Source organism: Oryzias latipes (genome assembly GCF_053564925.1).
Source record: "Oryzias latipes strain Hd-rR chromosome 1 unlocalized genomic scaffold, Olatipes_Hd-rR_3.1 chr1_Y".
Lineage (NCBI taxonomy): Eukaryota > Metazoa > Chordata > Actinopteri > Beloniformes > Adrianichthyidae > Oryzias > Oryzias latipes.
Genome location: NW_027616335.1, coordinates 6,823,434 through 6,844,753, shown reverse-complemented (window position 1 = coordinate 6,844,753; position 21,320 = coordinate 6,823,434). Strand labels below are relative to the sequence as shown.

General features: G+C 42.9%; 2 long non-coding RNA genes across 3 annotated transcripts; both read left to right on the top strand.

The window, feature by feature from the left end:
* Positions 1-8,808: 8,808 nt before the first annotated feature.
* Positions 8,809-15,584, top strand: LOC144990323 (uncharacterized). Of its 2 annotated transcripts, XR_013654321.1 has the most exons (7): positions 8,810-9,276; positions 11,114-11,290; positions 11,367-11,454; positions 11,570-11,644; positions 11,740-12,160; positions 12,233-12,377; positions 12,460-15,584. It is a non-coding gene; the product is annotated as an uncharacterized LOC144990323 (long non-coding RNA). The 2 variants fall into 2 exon arrangements; XR_013654320.1 differs by having other exon boundaries at positions 8,809-9,276; positions 11,570-12,160.
* A 307-nt stretch (positions 15,585-15,891) lies between these two features.
* Positions 15,892-20,265, top strand: LOC144990325 (uncharacterized). Its single transcript, XR_013654324.1, has 4 exons — positions 15,892-17,536; positions 17,609-17,697; positions 18,783-18,928; positions 19,331-20,265. It is a non-coding gene; the product is annotated as an uncharacterized LOC144990325 (long non-coding RNA).
* The last annotated feature ends 1,055 nt before the right edge of the window (positions 20,266-21,320 follow it).

Sequence of the window (21,320 nt, the reverse complement as noted above, 5' to 3'; positions counted from 1 at the left end):
TTTATCTTTTGTTTGTTTAAAGAAAGAAATAACTTTGGTTGAAAATGTGTGTTTTGACTGTAAAATGTGTCAAATGTGTTTTATTTGATTTTATTCTATTTAATACCAAGTTGTATTGCATTTTTATATGGAAGTTGTGTATAACATTAAAAACGCGATAGTTCCTGAGAACTCGCGGGATTTGGATATCGGGTTTATGTGTTTACTCTCACATCCTAATATTGGAATAGCCGTTGTGAAAAATTGAGGTGTACAATCTGGTTAACTCAATAGAGACCTCCAAAGTGACAGGCAACTTATTTAGCATTTTCTGCTATTACTGTGAATGTCAAGTCTGACAGTTTTTATACAACTCTGTTTTGTAGTTTTCAATGAATTTCATGGAAATGAAGAACTTAAAACGCGCCTGCTCTCGAGAAACCGTGTTCAGTGTTGTCATTAAGGAGCTATAGCAGGGGTGCTCAAAGTGGGGCCCGCGGGCAAAATTTGGCCCGCCAAAGGTTTTCTTCTGGCCCGCCGAGTAGTGGCTGTGCAAGCCGCAGTGTTTACGTTAAACCCCTTAAACTCACATCCATTGTGTATGATGGTGAAAACTCTATAGCTGTAATTGACTTTCATTCTCCAGATGGCACTGTCAGCACCTTTGTTGCCCACCGCTGCCACACCCTCTCAACCCCCTGCACAGGGTGTCTACTTTTATGTCCTCACTGCTGTCCCTAGCGTTCTTATGATGTCCTCTTTACCGAAGTCACACAAACACATTAAGCGCACCGCACCATAGGACAATCCTTACATTTTGGAGAAGATTTAAGACTCTAAGACTTTTTCAGTTTGTCAAGATGGAGCGACAACGACAGTGACACACTGATAAGAGGCATTTTAAATATAAGTGGGAGGAGGATTATTTTTTTGCAGAAATCTCTTCTAAAGACCTTTTTACGTTTCTCGTGCGATATTCGCCGACGTTTAACGCCTCGTGAATAAACAAAGGGCACCAATGTGAGTGTGCACATCGACGCGAAAAACGGCACTTGTAAAAGCGCCTTTTTTTTTTCTTTCTTTTAACTTGTTCTGTCCAACAGCTTAGCAAACAGATTAGAGCTGAAGGCTTTTTGTGTTGGACAGGTTTTACTATCATTATATAGCTTCGAGAAACTAGAGTGTAGCTTTGTATAAACCCCTTTTTGTTGTATTAGTTTTTATTTATTTGTTACATTTAGTGTGTGTGGGGAGGGAGAGGGGAGAATGTGAGGGGGGAAGAGAGTAAAAGGAAATGGTGAAAAGGTGGGGGATACAAGCACTGATTTGAATAAGTTATTATTTTAAGCTGTAACAATTATACCAGATCTGCCGGAAAGACAAATGTTACATCAAAGGTGAAAATCTGACACTAAGATGAGCGAAAAAAATCTGTCCATCAATACACTGTGGGTAAGGAGGAGGGATGAAGCAGACAGGGAGCAGTGTGGCAGTGTGCATGTGCACGTGGGGGTGGAGATACATGCATGCTGCCGACGTGAACCGTGTGTTCATAAGGGGAACCAGATCCTACCCAGCCAGACCAGGAGAGGGGAGGAGAGCCCCCCAGGCCAGGAGCCCCCCGAGCATCCGGACCCAGGCAGCCCGGGAGGAGGGGAGGAGGGGACCACCCACCCCACCGGCCAGGCACAGAGAGGGCCCCCCTACAGAAGCCCCCCCAGTGCCCAGAGGCACAAGCGAACCCAGTGTCCGGCCCCCAGGCCACAAGACAGGAGCGCTTAGCCGTACCAGGCGGCAGCCATGGGGGCCACCGGGCGCCGGACACCGAGACAGGGGCCAGGGACGAAGCCAGGGCCCCCGGAACCCATGAGCCGCCCACCACCCGACCGGCGCCCCGTCTCCGCAAGCCAGCCCAGGCGCGACCTAAGCAACCCAGGGATCACCACACACCCACAGCCACCCCCCATAACCCTACAACCCTACACACTACAACCCTCCCCCCCCCGCCATAATATCTGAGCCCCCCTCCCCAACCCTCTCAGTGCCCTCCCCTCTCTGTGATGGGGAGGGAAAGTCCCAGAGGGTCCCAGCGAGCCAGCCCCCAGGTCCGTCCTACCCATGCACTCACGCACACATACTCACAATCATCTGGTTACCCTCCCCACCCCCCCACCCCCCGCCACGCAGTAACCCCCCCCCCCCCCCCCAGCCGGCCGCCCCCCAGCGCCGTATGCCCGACCCTTCCCACAGCCGACAGGATTCCCATAAGCCCGGCGACCCCGAGAGGACCAGGCGGGTGAAGACCGGCCGCCCCCCCCGACCCCACCCATGTATGGAGTTGTGGGAGTGCTGTGTGTGTGCTGCAGGTAAAATAGGAGGTCCTCAGTGTGGGGGGCCCCACCGCTGCCAAGCCGCAGAGCCCCCCACTCCGGGGTCCCTCTGTGAGTGGTGTGTATTTGCTGTGTGTGTGTGTGCTGCTAGCATGCAGTGTGTGTGTCTACAGAGGAAGTTAAAATTGTGGGGGGGGGGCAGCGAAAGGTGAGCGTGGATGCAAGTAAAAATGCAAGTAAAAAGCGGGGAGGAGGGCGGGTGCCGACGAAAACCCAGAGAGGGGTATCCCCAGTGAGCCCCGCCAGCATACCCCTCCCATCCAGTTCCCGGAGCCCTATGTGCCTGTGTGCAATATTTGTTTGGGTGAGAGCGGGGAGGAGCAGGCGGATGGGCACAACCGGGGGAGAAGGCTCCCCCGAGCCACCAGCCCCCCAGCCGGCTGCGGTAGGCGCCCCCCCTCCCAAAGCGGCCAGGCAGCCAGAAACGGCAAGCCAGCCGCAGTTGGAGGCCAGAGCCTCGTAGCGATGAGAGACAGCCAGCAAGGAAGGGTCCCGTTGCCAGAACGGAGGGGCAGGGGGTCCAGCCCCACCATTCATACCCTGGCCTCCCTAAGGATTAGCACGCCACCCCCCCCCCCCCCCCAAATAAATAAATAAATGAATAAATTAAATAATAATAATAATAAAATAAATAATAATAATAATTAATAATAATGGTAATAATAATAATTAATAATACTAATTAATAATAATAATAAATAATAATAATTAATAATAATAATTAATAATAATAATAATGAAATAAACCCACCCAAGTGAACCCCTTAACCCCTGCTGTGACTGCGGCGTCGACCCCCGGGGGGCCAGGCCACGCGCCAACTACCGGCCACGGGCAAAACACCGGCCATGGGCAGACGACCCCAGGCCCCAGAGCCCCAAGCCCCAGCCCCCGCCACGGCGACCTGCCTTCCAGCACGGCACCCGGCCGCCGTTCCCGGTCAGCCGCACTGCCTATCCTGCGCCCAGAAGGCATCCGCCCAGGAACCCCTGCCAAGTTGCCGGCAGAGTGTGCGCCCCCACCACCACACCACCCGGGCAACCAGAGCCCCGAGCCGGGGGTTCTGGTTGCCCGGGAACAAGCGCCATTTTTTAAAAACGCCTCGGGCTCGTTTTTTGGGTTTGACGCAGCGCGTCAAAAAACTATACGACCAATGAGAATGGCGCTTTTGCACACGTGTCTGAAGCTTCTGAAGTTACAGCTCAAACACAAAACTGTCTTGCTGAGCACACATACGTAACAGCGAAGAAGATAGACACCAACAAGCATCTACACTGCTGCAAAGAAATAATGACGCACATTCTAAAATAGCCCCACAAAACGCTCATGATACATTTTCAGCTCTTGTACCAGTCGATAAAACTCCCCATGTTCTTCTCTTCTCGTAACTATGGGATGTACCCAAAATCGGCCTCTTTCTGGCGTCTTTCATCAATCAACAGAACAATAATTTCTTCATCACTGGAGCTAGAGCTACTGGTGCTTGAAATATTCATGTTTTCTTTGTATGATTCTGACAAGCGCGTAAACACTTGCTCTCTACTTCTGAGTGAAAAGCGAGTTTAAGAAGCGTAAAGTTGTGCAGCGCCACCTTGTGTACAGGAGTATTTCTGTTTTACATTAAGCGCCATCTAATGTCAGGGAATGAATTTGCATTTTCACTCGGCTCATCGTCAGCGAAATTCGCTTGGGTGTGAATACAAAGACGTGTTGAAAAACGCTGGCAAATAACGTGGGCCAAAATTCGTCCCGGTGTTAAAGGCTATTAAGGCTATTTGTCTTATTTGCCAGCAATCCATGGCTGTACTGAAAGAGTACAATTTACGTCGCCATTACGAGACTAAACAAGCGGTCTTCTCCAGATACAAAGGTGAGGTGATAAAGAGAAAAATTAAGCGAGCTACTATCAAAACTTCGGTCACAGCAAGCCACCCTTACGAGGCCCTCGACAGCACAAGACTGCGCCACACTGGCCAGCTAACGAAATTTCGGCACTAATTGCAAAGAGTGGGAGATCGTTTTAAAAGGGAGATTTTGTTAAGGAGTGCCTGTCCACAGCTGCTTCAATAATGTGTCCTTCCCAAGAAAGAGTTTTTTTCCTAAGTTTGCGCAACACAGTGACCCGCCGTGTTGAAGATATGTCTCGGGACATTAGAGATCAGTTAACAGTTAAGTCAAAAGACTTTGTTGCTTTCTCACTGGCATGTGATGAGAACACAGACATTTCAGATCCAGTGCAGCTTTTGGTTTTTGTTCGGGGAATTAACGCTGACATGGAAATAACACAGGAGTTGGCGGGACTTGAGACGCTGCGAGGGATGACAAGAGGCAAAGATTTATTTGCGGTGGTTTCAAGAGTCCTGGAAAAATATCACTTGAGTTGGGACAAAATGGTTGGAATAACAACCGATGCTGCACCTGCCACGATGCTGCACCTGCCATGATTGACAAAAAAGCTGGCCTCACTGCTCTCGTTTCACAAAAAGTTTCAGAGTGTGGGGGAAAGGTAGCGCAATACCACTGTATCCTGCACCAGGAACAGCTGTGTGCAAAGACAATCGGACTGGCAGATGTTGTGCGCGATGTCGTTAAAATAATTAACTGCATCCGCTCAAAGGCACTCTCACACCGCCAGTTCAGAGCCTTTTGGATGAAGTTGATGCTATTCTTAACCATCAGGAGGCGCTGGCTGAGCAGGGGCAATGTGCTCAAAAGATTTTTTGAGTTGCGCCAACTTAAGGCAGAGTTTCTTTCGAGTGCGAGCAGGGACACACAAATCGCCTCCGATAAAAGATGGATTTTCGACATAGCCTTTATGGTGGACATCACAGACCTCAACAATCTGAATGTTAAACTTCAAGGCAAAGAACAGATCATAACGGAGCTGTTTGACCACATCAAGGCTTTCCAAATGAAGCTGCAACTACTCTGTCGGCATCTTTCAGCAGGTAAATCAATAACATGCTGCACACAGACTTTTGGCCGTTTTATTTATTTGTGATTGCAACACGTGCTGCTCCATGTGTGTCTGTCGCTGTGATGTGTCGCTGTCCGTGGTGCTTACGCCTGTTTGACAGAAAACGTCATTTTTTGTCTTTGTGGGTCTGCTTTCATTGCTCTCTTTTTGTCTTTTGTGTCCTGTAGCTTATGTGCCTCATAGTAGTGCTAATAATAATAATGGAATGGATTTATCTGTGCTTTTCAAGTCACTCAAAGCGCTTACAGTGTGTCCATTATTCATTCACTCCTCATTCATACTTGGTGATGGTAACTACTGTTGTAGCCACAGCTGCCCTGGGGCAGACTGACAGAGGCGTGGCTGCCAGTTCACGCCTACAGCCCCTCTGACCATCACCAGGGAATTCATACACATTCACACACCAGTGGAGCCACACTGGAGGCAAGGAGGGTGAAGTGTCTTGCCCAAGCACACAACGACAGTTGGCTGGGGGGAGTGGGGATTGAACCTCTGACCCTTCGATCGTTGGACGACCCACACAAACGCCTCAGCCACTTCCGCCCTAATGATATTAATGGACACATTCTTACTTGACTTTGTCTCTTTAGGGAACTTGGCACACTTCCCCAGCGTGAGAGAAGTGAATGTAGAGGTGGACAGGTTGCCAGAATATGGAGAACTTCTCAGCAACGTAAACAAGGAGTTTGATTTGTGCTTTGTGGACTTTAAGAAGACTGCAGCTGACATGGAGCTTTTCTCTCAGCCCTTTAGCGTGAGTCCCGACTTAGCTCCAGAGCATTTGCAGATGGAGTTGATTGAGTTTCAATGTGACACAGAGCTAAGAAGAAAATTTGTATCACTACCCCTGAGGGATTTTTACCCATGTGTGTCAGTACAAAGATACCCACAGATGAGAAAAAATGCACAAGTAATCCTACCTCTGTTTGGCAGCACCTACATGTGTGAGCAAACATTTAGTCTCATGAATCTGAACAAGATCAAACTCAGGGGGACCCTCACAGACTCACACTGGCAAGACATACTAACACTATCAGTGAGTAAGCTGCAGCCCAACATTCAGTCACTGATGAAGTCAAAAGACCAGCTCCATGTCTCTCATTAAGGATCGCAGTTTGCTGTTTTCAAATCGAAAAAAGTTTGTTTTAGCTTGTTCTTGTTTTTTAGTTGAAAATTGCCAGAAAGGCCTTGCTGTTATGTTTAATGGTTTTAAAGAATGTTTTTTTTTATGTGTGTCACCTTGATAAATACAGAATCAAAATAAACACATTAAACCATATTCTTTGTTTTCTGCTTTTATTTAATGACACGCAAAAAACATATTGTATTTGGCCCACGGTCCGGGATCACATTTAGATTTTGGCCCTTTGAGGAAAAAAGTTTGGTCACCCCTGAGCTACAGAGATCCTCAACCAGCACAGCACCGGCACAGCAGCCACAATTGATCGCGGTACCCGACGCACACCACAAGAGGGAGCCCTTACACCAGCTCACCGTTTCCTAGCAAGTGCCTCCTTCCTGAACAACCCAGTCTCATCCTAAAATTTGTAGTAGCTACATTTGTCCACATGGAAATGCGTGAGAGTTTTACAAAAACGCCCCCTAAACTGTGAGGCGGATACGTTTCATTTTTCTATTCATTTTCTACGAGCCTTCTCAGGATCACGTGACTTTGGAGGTTTGGCCTGCCGTGAGCAAAAAACATGGCGGATGCACGTTCATTTTTCGGTGGAATATCCCATAAAACAAGATATTTTGAGGACTAATTTTTATTTTGACAACATTTCTAGTGAGAAATATACCATTTTCTTTTAAAATATGCTTTCATTTAGGACATACAGTTTGTAGTTTGCTTGTTTCGTTCAACTTTTTCTCCCAAAAGCTCTGTGTTACGTTAGAGAAACACGTTAACTTTCATTCATATCTGCAGACGTGCGCGTGGGTCACGTGACTAATATGTTTCTCTTTTTTTCCGCAGAAAATTGTAAAATATGAGTGAATATGGACTGATCTATTTTTGAAAACATTTCTAGCAGTATATATCCCCTTTATTTTCGTAATATTGCAGACATGAAGTTGTTTGTTTGTTACGTTCAACTTTTCCTCAAAGGATCTGAAAGCGTTTGATCTTTTCCATTCATATATGCGGGCTGACGTGGGTCACGTGACGTGCCTTTCTCTTTTTTTTCCTGTGGAAAATCTCGTAAAAAGGTACGTTGCAATTTAGTCATTTCTTTTATTTACACTTCTAGGGACCTGTGTATAGGTTTTCTCGTTCCGTGTTGCTGTTGCGGCGATCAGGCTTTGATTGACATGTGACAACAAACCGGAAAAATGTTGAGTTCAGGGACGGACCAAAGAGTTCTTTAAATTGTTTTTTCTGCATTTTAATTTATTTACACTACGAGTCTAATGGCGTGTGATAAAAAAAACTATAAATATTATGATAAATGAGATGAAACAATTATTTTGATGGAGTTTATAAAATAATTAGCATCTATTATATTCTTTTTTCTTTAACTGTCAATTTTTTTGACGTATCTCATATATTATAGTATTACAATGAAGTGCTCTAATTTATCTGTTAAAAAAGGTTTCATCACTGTTTCCTGTAGTAATTCTCAATAAAGTTTTAAATAGGATATATTAAATAGGATATATTATCTAAAGTAAACAGGCTTTTAAGCCTTCAATTTGCCCCAATTGACATGAAGTGCGCATTTCGAAAAGCCATGAACGCAGCGTCATACGGGCACCCCCACCCCACTCCCCCGGAAACCCCTGGATGAACCCGCAGGAAGGCGCGCGGCTGAAGAACTCTTGGACAGCTGGAAGGTGGGCGATGCTTTGAACTATTCTCTGTAGAAATGTAATGTTTAGATTTGGGAAACCAGAGATGGGTTTTTAGTAAAAACGTGTTGGCTGTTTAGGATTAACGTTGAATGACGAGGCGTTTTTCCATCTTAAATTTAAAAGGCCACAGCATCACGGTGAAGGCCTCTTCTGTATAGAGCAGTGTTTTTCAACCTTTTCTGAGCCACGGCACACTTTAACCTTAAAAAAAATCCCGCGGCACACCAGGATCCAAAAATTAAAAAAAAAAAAAAAACGGAGAAACTCATAGTCTGTATTGATCTACAGTCCCTCCACAATCTCACATGCATTTTTTAGATAATTGTTGCAGAAAAAGCTGGAAACTGCAGCTGTTTTTTTCTAAAAGATGCAATAAAAGTTAAGTTAGAAGATGTAAAAACAGTTTGATGTGTGTTCGTTGATTTCAAGACGTTTAACAACAGATCTCCTTGAGCGCTGTCACTCTCACAACCCAATGCATCATGGGAGATGTAGTGCATCAAACGGCCGGCGGAGATCGCGTCTCTGAGCTTCCTTGTTTTGTTCACTTGTTCCACTGTCTGACATCCGATTCCGTGGAAAGCTGCACCGATAAAGACGAGCTTTAGCTGGTATTTTTGTTAGAACTGAGCGACTTTACGAGCTAAATCGGGACAAGGAAGTGAAGACTTTAACCACTTCTGATTGGTCAGATTTATGACATGTGATTAAGCTCCCCAAGAATGATTGGTGGAGACAGTTAAAGGGGCGGGACTTTTCCAAAATACAGCCGGAGTTGCAGCTGAATCGCGGTACGTCATTCTTATCAAAATGTCTTTAATAAAATAAAATAAACGCAAAGAAAAAGTATTTTACGATCTTTTATATTCCTAACTCCTCAGTGTTTTATCAGGGCCTGTTTGGATGAACACAGAGCTGAAATCCTGGAAATGGGAAATGTTTAATTTTTCAGTTAATGAGGGCAATTTCCCACGGCACACTTGACCATCTCCCACGGCACACTAGTGTGCCGCGGCACACTGGTTGAAAAACACTGGTATAGAGGACGGGGGCGGAAACGTCACGTGGTCTCCGCAGAGGTAAGTTTCCTTTTGGGTCATTTAGCCCAGGGGTCTGCAGCCTTTAAACAGCTAAGAGCCTTTGTAATGTCTCACTGTCCAGAACACAGTAGGACCCACAAGGTTTCTCTTCAGCCTTTAGAAAATCAAACACTCATTTGCATTTATGTTATTTTGGAAAATTGATAACTACTGGGGTTTACAAAGGCTTTTTCTTTTTTACACATTGTAGATTTTATGTTGTTAGTACATCTCAGCCAGTATTTCTTTAAGGGCCTATATCATGCAATATCAACGTTTTAAAATTTTAAAGTGTATTATAATGTTAATTCCTCACAAAAACTAATCCACAGCAGTATTTTGATCCATTCACGCATCTCTCAGCATTCCTCTGAAACCCTCCGAGCACCAGCCCCTCCCAAATCACAATAAGAGGGTCCTCACATTGTGACGTCATCATAAGTGAGGAGCAGCCTCTTCCAGGAAGAGCCTGTGCAGCTGAAGCCGCCTCCAGGCTAACAGACACGCCCACTTTCTCCATGGAGCTACTGGTGATCAGCAAAATGCTTTCATTGCACAATATATGCACATCCATCTTTGCAAAAGTTTGAATGGAAGAAACGCAGAAACGCTGCCGACGCCGACTCAAGGTTGATGTCATGAAATAGGCGACACCCACAAGAAGAGAAAGGCGGAGCCTCAGAGATCGAGGAAATAGTTTACTCTAAATGGCTAGCATGGGATAGGCCCTCTAAATTGTGCGTATTGACCTCAAATTGATTTTTTGTGGTACGTTGTCAGGTTTAAAAAAATTTGTCATAAATGCTGGAATTTCTTAAAATATTGTGCATCACCGCTTGATAGATTATTGAAGCATTATGGGTACTGTAGTCAGGAACCTGGCATAGTAATACTTTGCTTCAACTGTTGAGTAGATCACCAAGTTGAGTAAAGTTTGACTTATCTGACTGTTTTGTTTTGCGTGATGCGCTGTGTCGTCTGAAAAATAGGATATTTGTTTGAATTAAAAACATTTTTATTTTTTGTCGGAGAACCACAGAGGAGGGGTCAAGGAGCCACATGTAGCTGTGGAGCCTCAGGCTGCAGACCCCTGGTCTAAACAATTATGGCTGATTTGACTGACCACATTTATTTATCCTAGCGTTGTCAACAAAGTTAAAGAGCCGCTCCAATGGAAATCATGTTTTTGAGATCAAACATTTTTCTCATTATTGAGAACATTAACAAAAATATAAACAGATACACAATAATATAAGATTAAAACTGTTTCTGAGTATTTATTCAAATCCCAATGGATCAGGAGAAAATGAAACTCATTGTCTCAAAAAGCTCTTAGTTGTGACGCTCTAACTGCCATGAATGAGCCAAAGTCTCTACTGTGCTCCAATTCTGATGCATCCACTTGCAGACAAATACCAGTATATCCATTAATGTCCTGAGTTCCCTTGTCTGAGCTTGTATCTGGCTCAAAACTGTACAGCTGGATAGCTCCAATGTTGCTCATTGATTTTTTTAGCTATGCTAATGTTGGCTAGGGCTTGTGGGGTGCTATAAGCTAGCGGGACAGAGAATCAACAAACCGTTTATGGGAAATTAGCAGAGGCTAACGTCTGCACCACAGCTCTGAGGTGAAATTCTTATGAGCTGCTGTGCTGCAGAAAAATGTCTTAAAAAAGCAAAACGATCGTAATTAAAAAAAACACTGGGAACAATTTTATAATAGCTAAAAATTCTGTTGGAGTGGGACTTTAAGTCAGTCGACCAATGTCTGATTCCTGATTCTTGTATGTGTGTATGTATGTATATACATAAAAGAACCTCCCCTTTCCTCTCTCAGACTGGTCAGTTATTTGGAGACAACATGCACAAATAGTTCCTGGACTGATCTTCTGCTAACTTTGAGATGGAGAGGCTGTCAGATTCATCTGTTTCAGTGTCCTGCATGCTCTCCCTCCATGTTTGCCGTAGCAGTGGATGGAACTTGCAAAATGTACTGTTTTGAGAGCCAACTGGGGTGTGTAAAATTCTTTTCCACCTAAATTTTTGATGGTATAAATGTTTTTCTTATGTAAACTTTTCTGTTCTTTTAGGCTCAGTGGTTATTTTGAAGATGCGTTTCTGACCAAAAACACTGTGGAGACCTCCTTTGTGAACTGCATTCATGGGGAAATAGAAAATGTAAAGTTATTTTCATGTCTTCTTCCTTAAGAAAATGAACACGCCTGCATATATGTTTTATTGTATTTTGTGTCATATCATCATGTTAATATACGACATTTATTTGTTTTGATAGAATCCTGGAGATGGGAGATGTGGAGCAGGAAAGTTTGTGGCAGCACCAGAGTCCTCCAACAAGTCTTCTGGCAAAGTAAATGAGGAAGGATCACAGTCTACCATCGTGGAGTTTTGCTGAAAGGACTGAACATGTTCCATCCATGCATCCATCTTCTTCCATTCATCCAGAACCAGGTTGTGAGGGCAGCAGTCTTAGCAAAGATGCCCACACTTCCCTCTCCTCCAGCTCCTCTTGGGGGACCCCGGGGCCAGCTGAGAGACATAGTCTCCCCAGCGTGTCCTGGGTCTCCCTTAGTGAGACATGCATGGACCCCCCCCCCAGGGAGGCGTCCTCCTCTGGATGTAGAGAGGAAGTGGCTCCACTCAGATCTCTCTCCAGGTGAGCGAGCTGCCTGAACCTGTTCCGTTGAGATATTTTCATGAACCCCTTCTATTTGCAGAAACGGCTTTCTCCACAGACCGCGCAGTTCTTCTGCTCTGATGTAGTCTACGAGTTCTGATCGCATTTGGAGAAGGTTGTGGTTCCGTGTCCTGAGATGCAGACCTCCTGAACATCTGTCCTTTTCAAGTTCACTCTTGGATGTGTGAGGTAATAATTATCAACGGCTTATTTCTCATTATTCCTGTTGGAGTTTTTTTCTAATCCCTTATGTTTCAAAAGTTTGCAAACATACATTTTGGTTGAAATGATGAGGATCCGAGGATGAAATCAAGAAGGGACAACATCAGGGAAAGGGACTGAACCGACTGAACAGCTTCCTCTCTTCAGCAGACACATGTTCCGAGTACATATGTGTCAAATATTGGTAAATACTCATTGAAGATGCATCCTTTTTGTGTAATTTGTTTTCTCAGTTTAATACATTTTGATCCTTTCATTCTGCACAGACATCCTCGCCGTTCATCCTGGCCTGGACTCAAGTCTGATGTCATTCATTACTGTCGCACTTGTCACACATGTCAGTTAGCAGGAAAACCAAACCAAGTAGTTCCGCCTGCCCCCCTCGTTCCTATTCCTGTGCTTGAGGAACCATTCGAGAGGGTCATTGTTGATTGTGTGGGACCACTGCCAAAAGCAAAAACCGGAAACCAGTTTATACTCACCATCATGTGTGCATCTACAAGGTTCCCTGAAGCGGTCCCTTTGAGGAGAATAACAGCTACTGTTATTACTAAGGCTTTGGTGAAGTTTTTCTCTGTGTTTGGTCTACCAAAAGTAATACAAACAGATCAAGGCACCAACTTCAAGTCCAAGGTTTTTAGAGAAGTATTAAAAGGATTGAGTATCCGTCACGTCACATCTAGTTCTTATCATCCGGAGAGCCAAGGAGCACTAGAACGATTTCATCAAACACTGAAGTCAATGATCCGCAAGCATTGCCTGGCTTCTCGTATGAGTTGGGATGAGTCCCTTCCCTTTTTGATGTTTGCTGCCCGTGGAGCAGTACAGGAGTCTCTGGGATTCAGCCCTGCTGAATTAGTTTTTGGACATCAGGTCAGAGGACCACTACAGATTCTACAGGAGAGATTAGTGGATCTTGAGAAGCCTGTTCGACATCTCCCTGAGTATGTTGTAGAGTTACGAGAGCGACTAAAAAAAGCATGTTCCCTCGCTCGTGACACTCTAGCCTCCTCTCAGGAAAAGATGAAAGGACACTTCGACAGAAAAACAGGGCTTCGCTCTTTTCAGCCCGGTGATCAAGTCCTACTTCTCTTACCTATACTCGGTTCTGCGTTGTCTACCAGGTTTACTGGTGCATACATAGTTGAGAAAAAACTCAGTGAGACAAACTATGTGCTTAAGACGCCTGACCGTCGACAGAAGACCCGAGTATGTCATGTAAACATGATGAAAAGGTATTGTTCAAGGGAAGGTGAAACCCTGGGGTCCACACCTAGTTCTTCAGTTTCACCTGTTGTTCCAATAGCTACGGCCATTACGGAATCTAGTTCGGCTGGGCTGGGGCTATGTGAAAAAACATCGGGGGTGGCTAGGCTTAACAACTCAGAAATACTGTCCAACCTCCCCCTGTATTTATCACATCTTTCTGACTGTCATAGGAATGACATCCAAGAGCTCATTTCTTGCTTCCCGGATCTTTTTGGTGACATCCCTACGAGGACTACTGTTGTGTCTCATGACATTACTTTGACCAAGCCCGATCCAGTCAAGCAGCATGCTTATCGGGTCAATCCAGTAAAGCGAGGGATATTGAAGCAGGAGGCGAATTATCTCCTTGAACATGGCTTTGCAGTCCCAAGCCATAGTCCCTGGAGCTCTCCCTGCTTACTGGATACTAAATCGGATGGCAGTTCAAGGTTCTGCACTGATTTTAGGAAAGTAAATGCCGTGACAGTGCCAGACGCATATCCATTACCTTTAATGGATGACTGTATTGATGAAGTTGGTCCTGCCACATATGTTACCAAGTTGGACATGTTGAAGGGTTACTGGCAAGTTCCCTTAACCGCAAGGGCTTCTGAGATTTCCGCCTTTGTGACACCAGATCACTTTCTACAGTACACGGTAATGCCCTTTGGATTGTGTAATGCTCCGGCTACGTTCCAAAGACTCGTTAACAAAGTTCTTGGTGATGTGCGGAACTGCCGAGCATATTTAGATGACATTGTTGTGTATTCTGATATCTGGTCTAACCATCTTGCTACATTGAGGGATGTGTTCGAACGTTTATCAGCGGCATCCCTCACTCTAAACCTTGCCAAATGTGAATTCGGTAAGGGTACCATCCTGTATCTTGGTCAGCAGGTAGGTGGAGGACGTGTGTGTCCTGCTGACGTAAGGGTGTCTGCTATTATTGCATTTCCGGTTCCTACAGGTCGACGGGAACTGAGAAGATTCTTAGGAATGGCCGGATATTATCGACGTTTCTGCAGAAATTTCTCATCTGTGGCCTCTCCTCTGTCAGCTCTTACCAGCCCCTCAAAACCGTTCATATGGTCTAATGAGTGCCAACACGCTTTTGACGGCCTGAAAGCCATGCTTTGCTGTCCTCCTGTGCTGTCTGCTCCCGTTTTTTCGAAACCTTTCAAGCTGGAGATAGACGCCAGCGCGGATGGTGTTGGGGCTGTTCTCCTACAGGAGGATGACTCAGGAATAGACCACCCAGTGAGCTACTTCTCGAAGAAGCTCAATGATCATCAGAAGAGGTACTCCACCATTGAGAAAGAGGCTCTGTCATTACTCCTGGCGTTACAGCATTTTGAGGTATATGTTGGCTCAAGTACAGTACCAGTTAAGGTCTTTACAGATCATAGTCCCTTGGTATTTCTTAGGCGGATGTCTAACCACAACCAGCGCCTTATGCGTTGGGCGCTGTTCATTCAGGACTACAACCTCGAGATGCACCACAAGAGGGGTTCTGAAAATGTTATCGCTGATGCCTTATCGCGATCTGTGTAGGCAAGTTTTTTTTTGTGTGTGTGTGGTCTGGACTTGTAAGGGTGGGGGTGTTACAGGCACAGCCCTCTGCTTTGCTTTCATCCTGTTGTGTTTCACTTCAATTAATTTTCTGATGATGTTCACCTGGGACTGCAGCTTCATCAGCTGTGACTGGCCGTCTGCTGGTCATGTGGTGCTCCTCTACCAGGAAGCCGGAGCCTATTAAAGCACACCTGGGAGCTGAGCCTGGGAGAGTCTGGTGAACTGTCTCTGGCTGACACTCACTGCGATCCTGACTCTCTTTTGGCTGCATGCTTCTGACTAAACTGTTTTCCTCAGGTACGTGGTGGGAGGTTGTGATCAGGCAAGTTTGGGGCCCCATACATTTTCACACGCAGGCTGAACTTTGTTAGACACACCAGGTAAGGGGTTGGTGCCATTTCTTGTAATGTTTTGTATGTTTGTATTTAGACTAGTTAGGTAGTCTTTTGTTGTTCTTTTGATTTATGGGTTTAGTTGCAGAGTTAGGCCTGGTTTTGTTATATTGAGTTTATTTATTTGGCACAACCCAAACGTCACTTCCTCCCCCACAGGTAATGGTTTGCAGCAGCCTGAATCTTTAAATATTATAAACCATATTTATATACATCATTTCTGACTTCTTGTCTTATTTCATGGTTGCACTGTTGCGTCCCCCCCCAGGGACGTAACAAGGTTTTTTCAACCTAAATTTCAACAATTACATTATTTTTTTACCCCCGTTCAAGTTTTTACAACACTAGCTAAACATTTCAGTGCTCATACCTGTGCTGAAGACACTTCTCATTTTTACTAAAACGTTTGGCCTTTGATTTGTATGTCCAACACCTTAGAATGAAACACTGACCTTTTAAACTCATATAATAAATGTGCTATGCATATCCAAATCCTTTGTCAGGGTACAGACTACATTTTAATTGTAGCAAGACTGAAGTAAAATGTAGCAAAATAACAATGAGTTATCTTAAATTAGGGGTAAATGACATGAGAAATTAAGAATATTAGAAGTGTGGAGTGATATGTGTATTTATCAGTATGTTAGGTGCAGGAAGGGTGCTGTCCTTGACACGTTCCTTTACTCAGACAGGATGACAGGTAGGGAAGGGGTAGCCGATGATCTGCTCCAGTATCTTCAGCACTGAAGCTTCTGCTGCTCTTCTTCAGTTTGATCTGAGAGCCAGACCATGATACAGTTGGACTGGCTGAGCGGTAGGTTGCCAGCAGCTTCAGACGTGCTGATGTGCCTTGTTGATAACGTCCTGAATGTTAGGAAACCAAGTTAGATCAGCTGAGATGGGGATGCCCAGGAAAGGGAAGCTGTGAACCCTCCTCTGTGCCTTCTACAGTCCAAGATGACTTTCATGGTCTTTTATTTGCTGATCAACCTTACACTATACAGTTTCCGCACTACAAAGTTCACCTCAGTGACCTTTAGTAAGTCTTTGTTATTGGCAAGTTAATTACTTATATCCAAGACATGGAGATGTGCGTGATGGGTCCAGTATGAGCAGGATTTGGGAAATGGCAGTTGCCAAGAACTTGCATGAAGTTTCAAGGTTTTTTCCTTTATTTGGAGGAAAAAAAGTTTTTGTCCTTTGTTTGTTGTGCAGAATTGCAAACCTAGAAATAAATCAAGTTGGAAGAATTTATATAAATGTATTTGCCCTTCTTTTGACCCTTCTACATCATGAATATTTGGTGGCTGTTGCTTGGCGACTGTGAGATCTCTCCATAGGATTGACATGGGCTGGGCCTCTCCATGACCTTGATATGATTGTTCTTCAGCCATTTCTTGGTTGCCTTGGCTGTAGGTTCTAGGTCACTAACCTGTTGGAAGACCCATCCATGACTGATTTGAAGGGTCCTGGCTTAAGGATGGTAGGAAGTTCTCACTCAAGATTTTCCATTAATGGCTCCATCAACGTGGTGACGTAGCTCTGTGCAGAAAAATAGCCACAAAGCATAATGCTTCCACCTCCATGTTTGACAGTGGGGAAGCTGTTCTTGGGGTCATAGGTAGCAACTCTCTTCCTCCAAACCCAATGGTTGAGTTGATGCCAAAGAGCTCAGTTTTGAGCCAAACATTCCATTATGCAGAATAAACTGATAAAGCAAACCCTATTTTTCAGTGTGTGATTTTCATTTTTTCATAAATCTTAGGACAGTTTAGATGATAAAAGTAACAAATATATGAAAACAGTATAATACAGTAAATATGTAAATATTTGATGTGATGAACAATGCTTATCTGATTTAGACCCAACATGAAATATTTTTTGACACACACAAATCAAGTTGTGTTATTTAATGCTCGTAATTTAGACACAAATGATAGAAATGTTAGGTTTATATGCCAAAGAGGCCATGTGAAAATTTTAGTGCAAATACGCATGCGTGCGCGCCGTGCACATAAAGCCACCCCACCCCCACGTATCCGCGCGCCGGTCGGTGGGTGTTGGGCGTCAATAAAGGTAATCTGGTTGTCGCGCTTTCTGCATCTCTGCACGAGCTAAAGAAGTCTCAAAGGTAAGAAATGTAAACACAAGAGGCATTAATGAAAATACTTTATGATCATCTAAAAGTATTTTCATCTGACAGATGAATGCAGCTGTTGTTATTGCTGTGACGGAAGAGCGGTGCTGAAAAATACGGCCTCCATCGAGAGACTGAACGTAACACGACTGCAGGTTACTATGATCATCATAGAAAAATGTATTAATTATTTGTTTCGACTGTATAGTTATTGTGGTGGAGCAGAGGAAGGGAGGTTTGTGAGAATCGGGGCATACATTAGATTAGCTAATGATTATGGCAGCGCTCGCGCCACCGCCGGTTTCCCGGCAAAAAAAGAAACAGTAATTTACTGATATATTAAAGTGTTATGATTGACCTATTTAGGGTTTTTCGCCAAGTTTACACAAAAAACGTTGTAACAACGATCATCTGGACTTGGTTTTTTAAATATTTTAAAACAGTCTCTGTCTCAGAGACTTGGACTGACTGACTCCTCCCCCTCACGTTCCAAACAGGAAGTACAAGGAGCCAAAATCCTTTAGATTTCTAAAGAGAAACAAACAGCTGTTAGTCATTCTATGGGTCAGATTAACCATTCTTGTTGTGATACCCTTTTAAACATGTTTTTGCTAATTCCAGTTATTTGTTTTACAAAACTGTTTCTTTATCACAAGTTATTCAAATTATAGACTGACCAACAGATGCCTCAGTAATAGCATGTGCCAACTTGAATGTTTGTTTGACAAATTCCACCAAGCTCACTTTCAGTGGAAGCAGTGTGGACTTTCAACAAGCTTACTCCTGATTGGCGACAGTATTTGCCATAGAAACGTTGACTCAGATCAATCACTGTCAACTGGCTCCAACGTGGTGACGTCGTTATCACAGAGAAACGACGACAGAATTGAATTTGTTATGATGGATCTGGAAGTAAATGGGTGACGTCACACTCGCTCAGACCTTTTCTCTGATCCAGTCAAACTGCTTTTTTACCAGTTAAATTCCAGAAATCATTTTGGATAAGAGGAAAGACATCTTCAGCTCAAAACCAAGTCTTCATGACCTTTTTTTTATAACTTTTCTTTTTAAAATTCAGAACTAATAACCTGCACATTCTTACAAAACTGTTAGACTTCAATTGCTACCTTAATTTAATTGTAAAACTAACAACCATTGTCATTAATATGGCAATATTTTCCCCAAATCTTATCAGAATGTGGAACTGGAGACATAAAACTTCTGCTTTTCCTATTTTCAGCTGAATCTGCCACGAGGCTCGACAACGTCTTCCATCAACTGCAAAGCGGTGATCGCTGTGGCCGCCAAAACATCCAAATATCAGGCGGGCTACAAAGATTTCAGGCCAAAAGAGAAAGCCTCACATTTGATGAAGTGTCTGTATTGGTATGTATTTACCATCTGTGACTTGTTGATCTGTTCACAGTGTTATATGATAATTTAAATTTTGACGATGACGATACAAAAATTGCTGTCAAACCTGCCAAAAAGTCCTGCCTCTTACCACACACATGTTGTGCCCCCTAAGTCGCCCTAAGTTCCCTGATCAAGCACAAACGTGTTTTGCCTGGATGAAGGCCTTGTATCAGGTATACTGGTAATAATAATTTTACATTCACCTCAGTCTGTTGTTTTAACTCATTATTCATGGAAGCTTGATGACACGACATCTTCAATGTGCATGAACTCTAGTTTGATTAGAAACTTTCATTTGTGAACCGTCAGCAGATCTGGTCATGTCTCACCCAAACAACCACACTAATCATTTCATCATTTTCATCCATTAAGGTTGGAAAAACCAGCAGCCCTCCAATGCTTCAGCCGTCCAACCATCAACCGTTTCAGACATCCATCCTCCCACCACTTCAACCACCAATCTCTCCACCACTTCAGCCCCACAGCCGTCCACCAGTGTGCCAACTTCGGGCATTTTACTATCCTGGTACAATCTTATTTTTCTGCACAGTTAGCAAAAATGATATGTTTTTTAGATATTCCTGTGTTTTTTTATCCTCAACAAATGTTTCTCCAAAGAAATATGAAAATACAGAATTATTCATCTGGTGGTTATTTTTACACTTTTCCTCAAATCTTTAATAAGAAAAAAATAATTCAGTTCAAGTTTACTTGTGCTTCTCTTTTTAATGGGCATTACAGTTGATATAAAACATATAACATGCAATTAAAATGCTTTGTAGTTAAAAACATTTTACACACTATTAAAAGATTCTATAAAATATTATTTAAATAAAAAAGGATTCCTTTCCAAGAAAATGTTGACTACTGTATATCTTCCAATAGTAGCCCTGGCGTTTATTCCATCACAGACAGAACAGTGATGGTTAATGGGTTTATTTTGCAGCAAAATTTCATCAAGAAATGCAGACAAACACCAGCAGATGAACATTTCAGGATTTATTCAAATGATGAGAACGTTGGATTGTGTTCTGATCAGCACTGGCTGTTGACGTTTCTTTTCTCCTTGAAGCATCAGCCTCCGTATCAAAAATCATGTTGGTTGTCATGAGGATCTCTTTCCTGGAGACACGCCCACCTTTCCGTCTTTGTGCAATAATTCATGTTCAAACCAGTCCTTCTAATTTGTCGCTTTTCTTTGCATTTCAGCCAGTAAAAAGTAATACGACAAAATACTTGCAGAATTTGTAAAGATTTGGATTTTGTATTATTAATTTGCCTTTTTTAGTCTTTTATTATAAAATAACTATGCAATATTACTTTATTTTAACTAACACATTTATCTTAGTTTACAGTAGTCCTCTTAAAAATCTCTTAAACAAGTTTACACTTTTCATCTTTCAGAATGCAGCCGTGTGATTGGAGGAAAAGATTAATATGCAATGAGGACATTTAAAGAAAAAAGGAGCAGTTTTTATTTTACATTATTACTATTTTAAAGTGGAAGTCTAATGTATATAAATGCTTTTTTATTAATTTGTTTGGCATATTTACTGTGTTAGAGTTCTGAAGATTGTTTTGAGTGGTAAACGTTTTTATTTTATTTATGAAACCCAGATGGAGTTAATGGAGTGCTCGTCATGTTTTATGTTGTATATATTATTAATGAATTTATTTATTTATTTTGAAGTGCCTATTTGCAAGTAAAGAAGGCAGGGTTATGGTTAAAATATGTGCGGACAATCCAGCAACGTGCTTCTTCAACATGAATTTCCATCCGTTTTTTTGCTTGGTTGCAAATAAATAAGTCCAAATAATAATCAGCCTAATTTGTTTTTTTGTTTATTTAAAATTATATAAATATTTTCTAATTTTGTCAATAAAAGGACAAAAGGGGTAGATGATGGATGCATGTCCAAGTTTTATTATTCATGTTCTACAAGTTGTTAGATATTGATTATTTGATGCTTTTGTGCTATGCGTTAAAAATCAATGTAATATTGTAATTATTCATAAATATTTGAATAATACTAATATTTCCTACAAAGGATAATTGACACTAATCAAATTAAAAACAGTCGTCCTGTAAGCACTGAGTAAACAAACTGTAGCCCATCGTCTTCTATCACTGTTTGATGGAACCTTCTCTACTTTTCTTGCAGGGGGGGGGTCATGGTCTCTACGCTGGATTCCAAAAAAGAGACAAAAAAAACCCCTGACCTCAACCCCCACTCTTAGTCAGACATGTTTATTTTTTTTATTTACAATAATAAATAATATACTATGTACATTTATTTTGTTTTACTTTTTTATACTTAGTTTCCTTATTTCCTATAATATTTATTAGTAGTTGTTGTTTGTT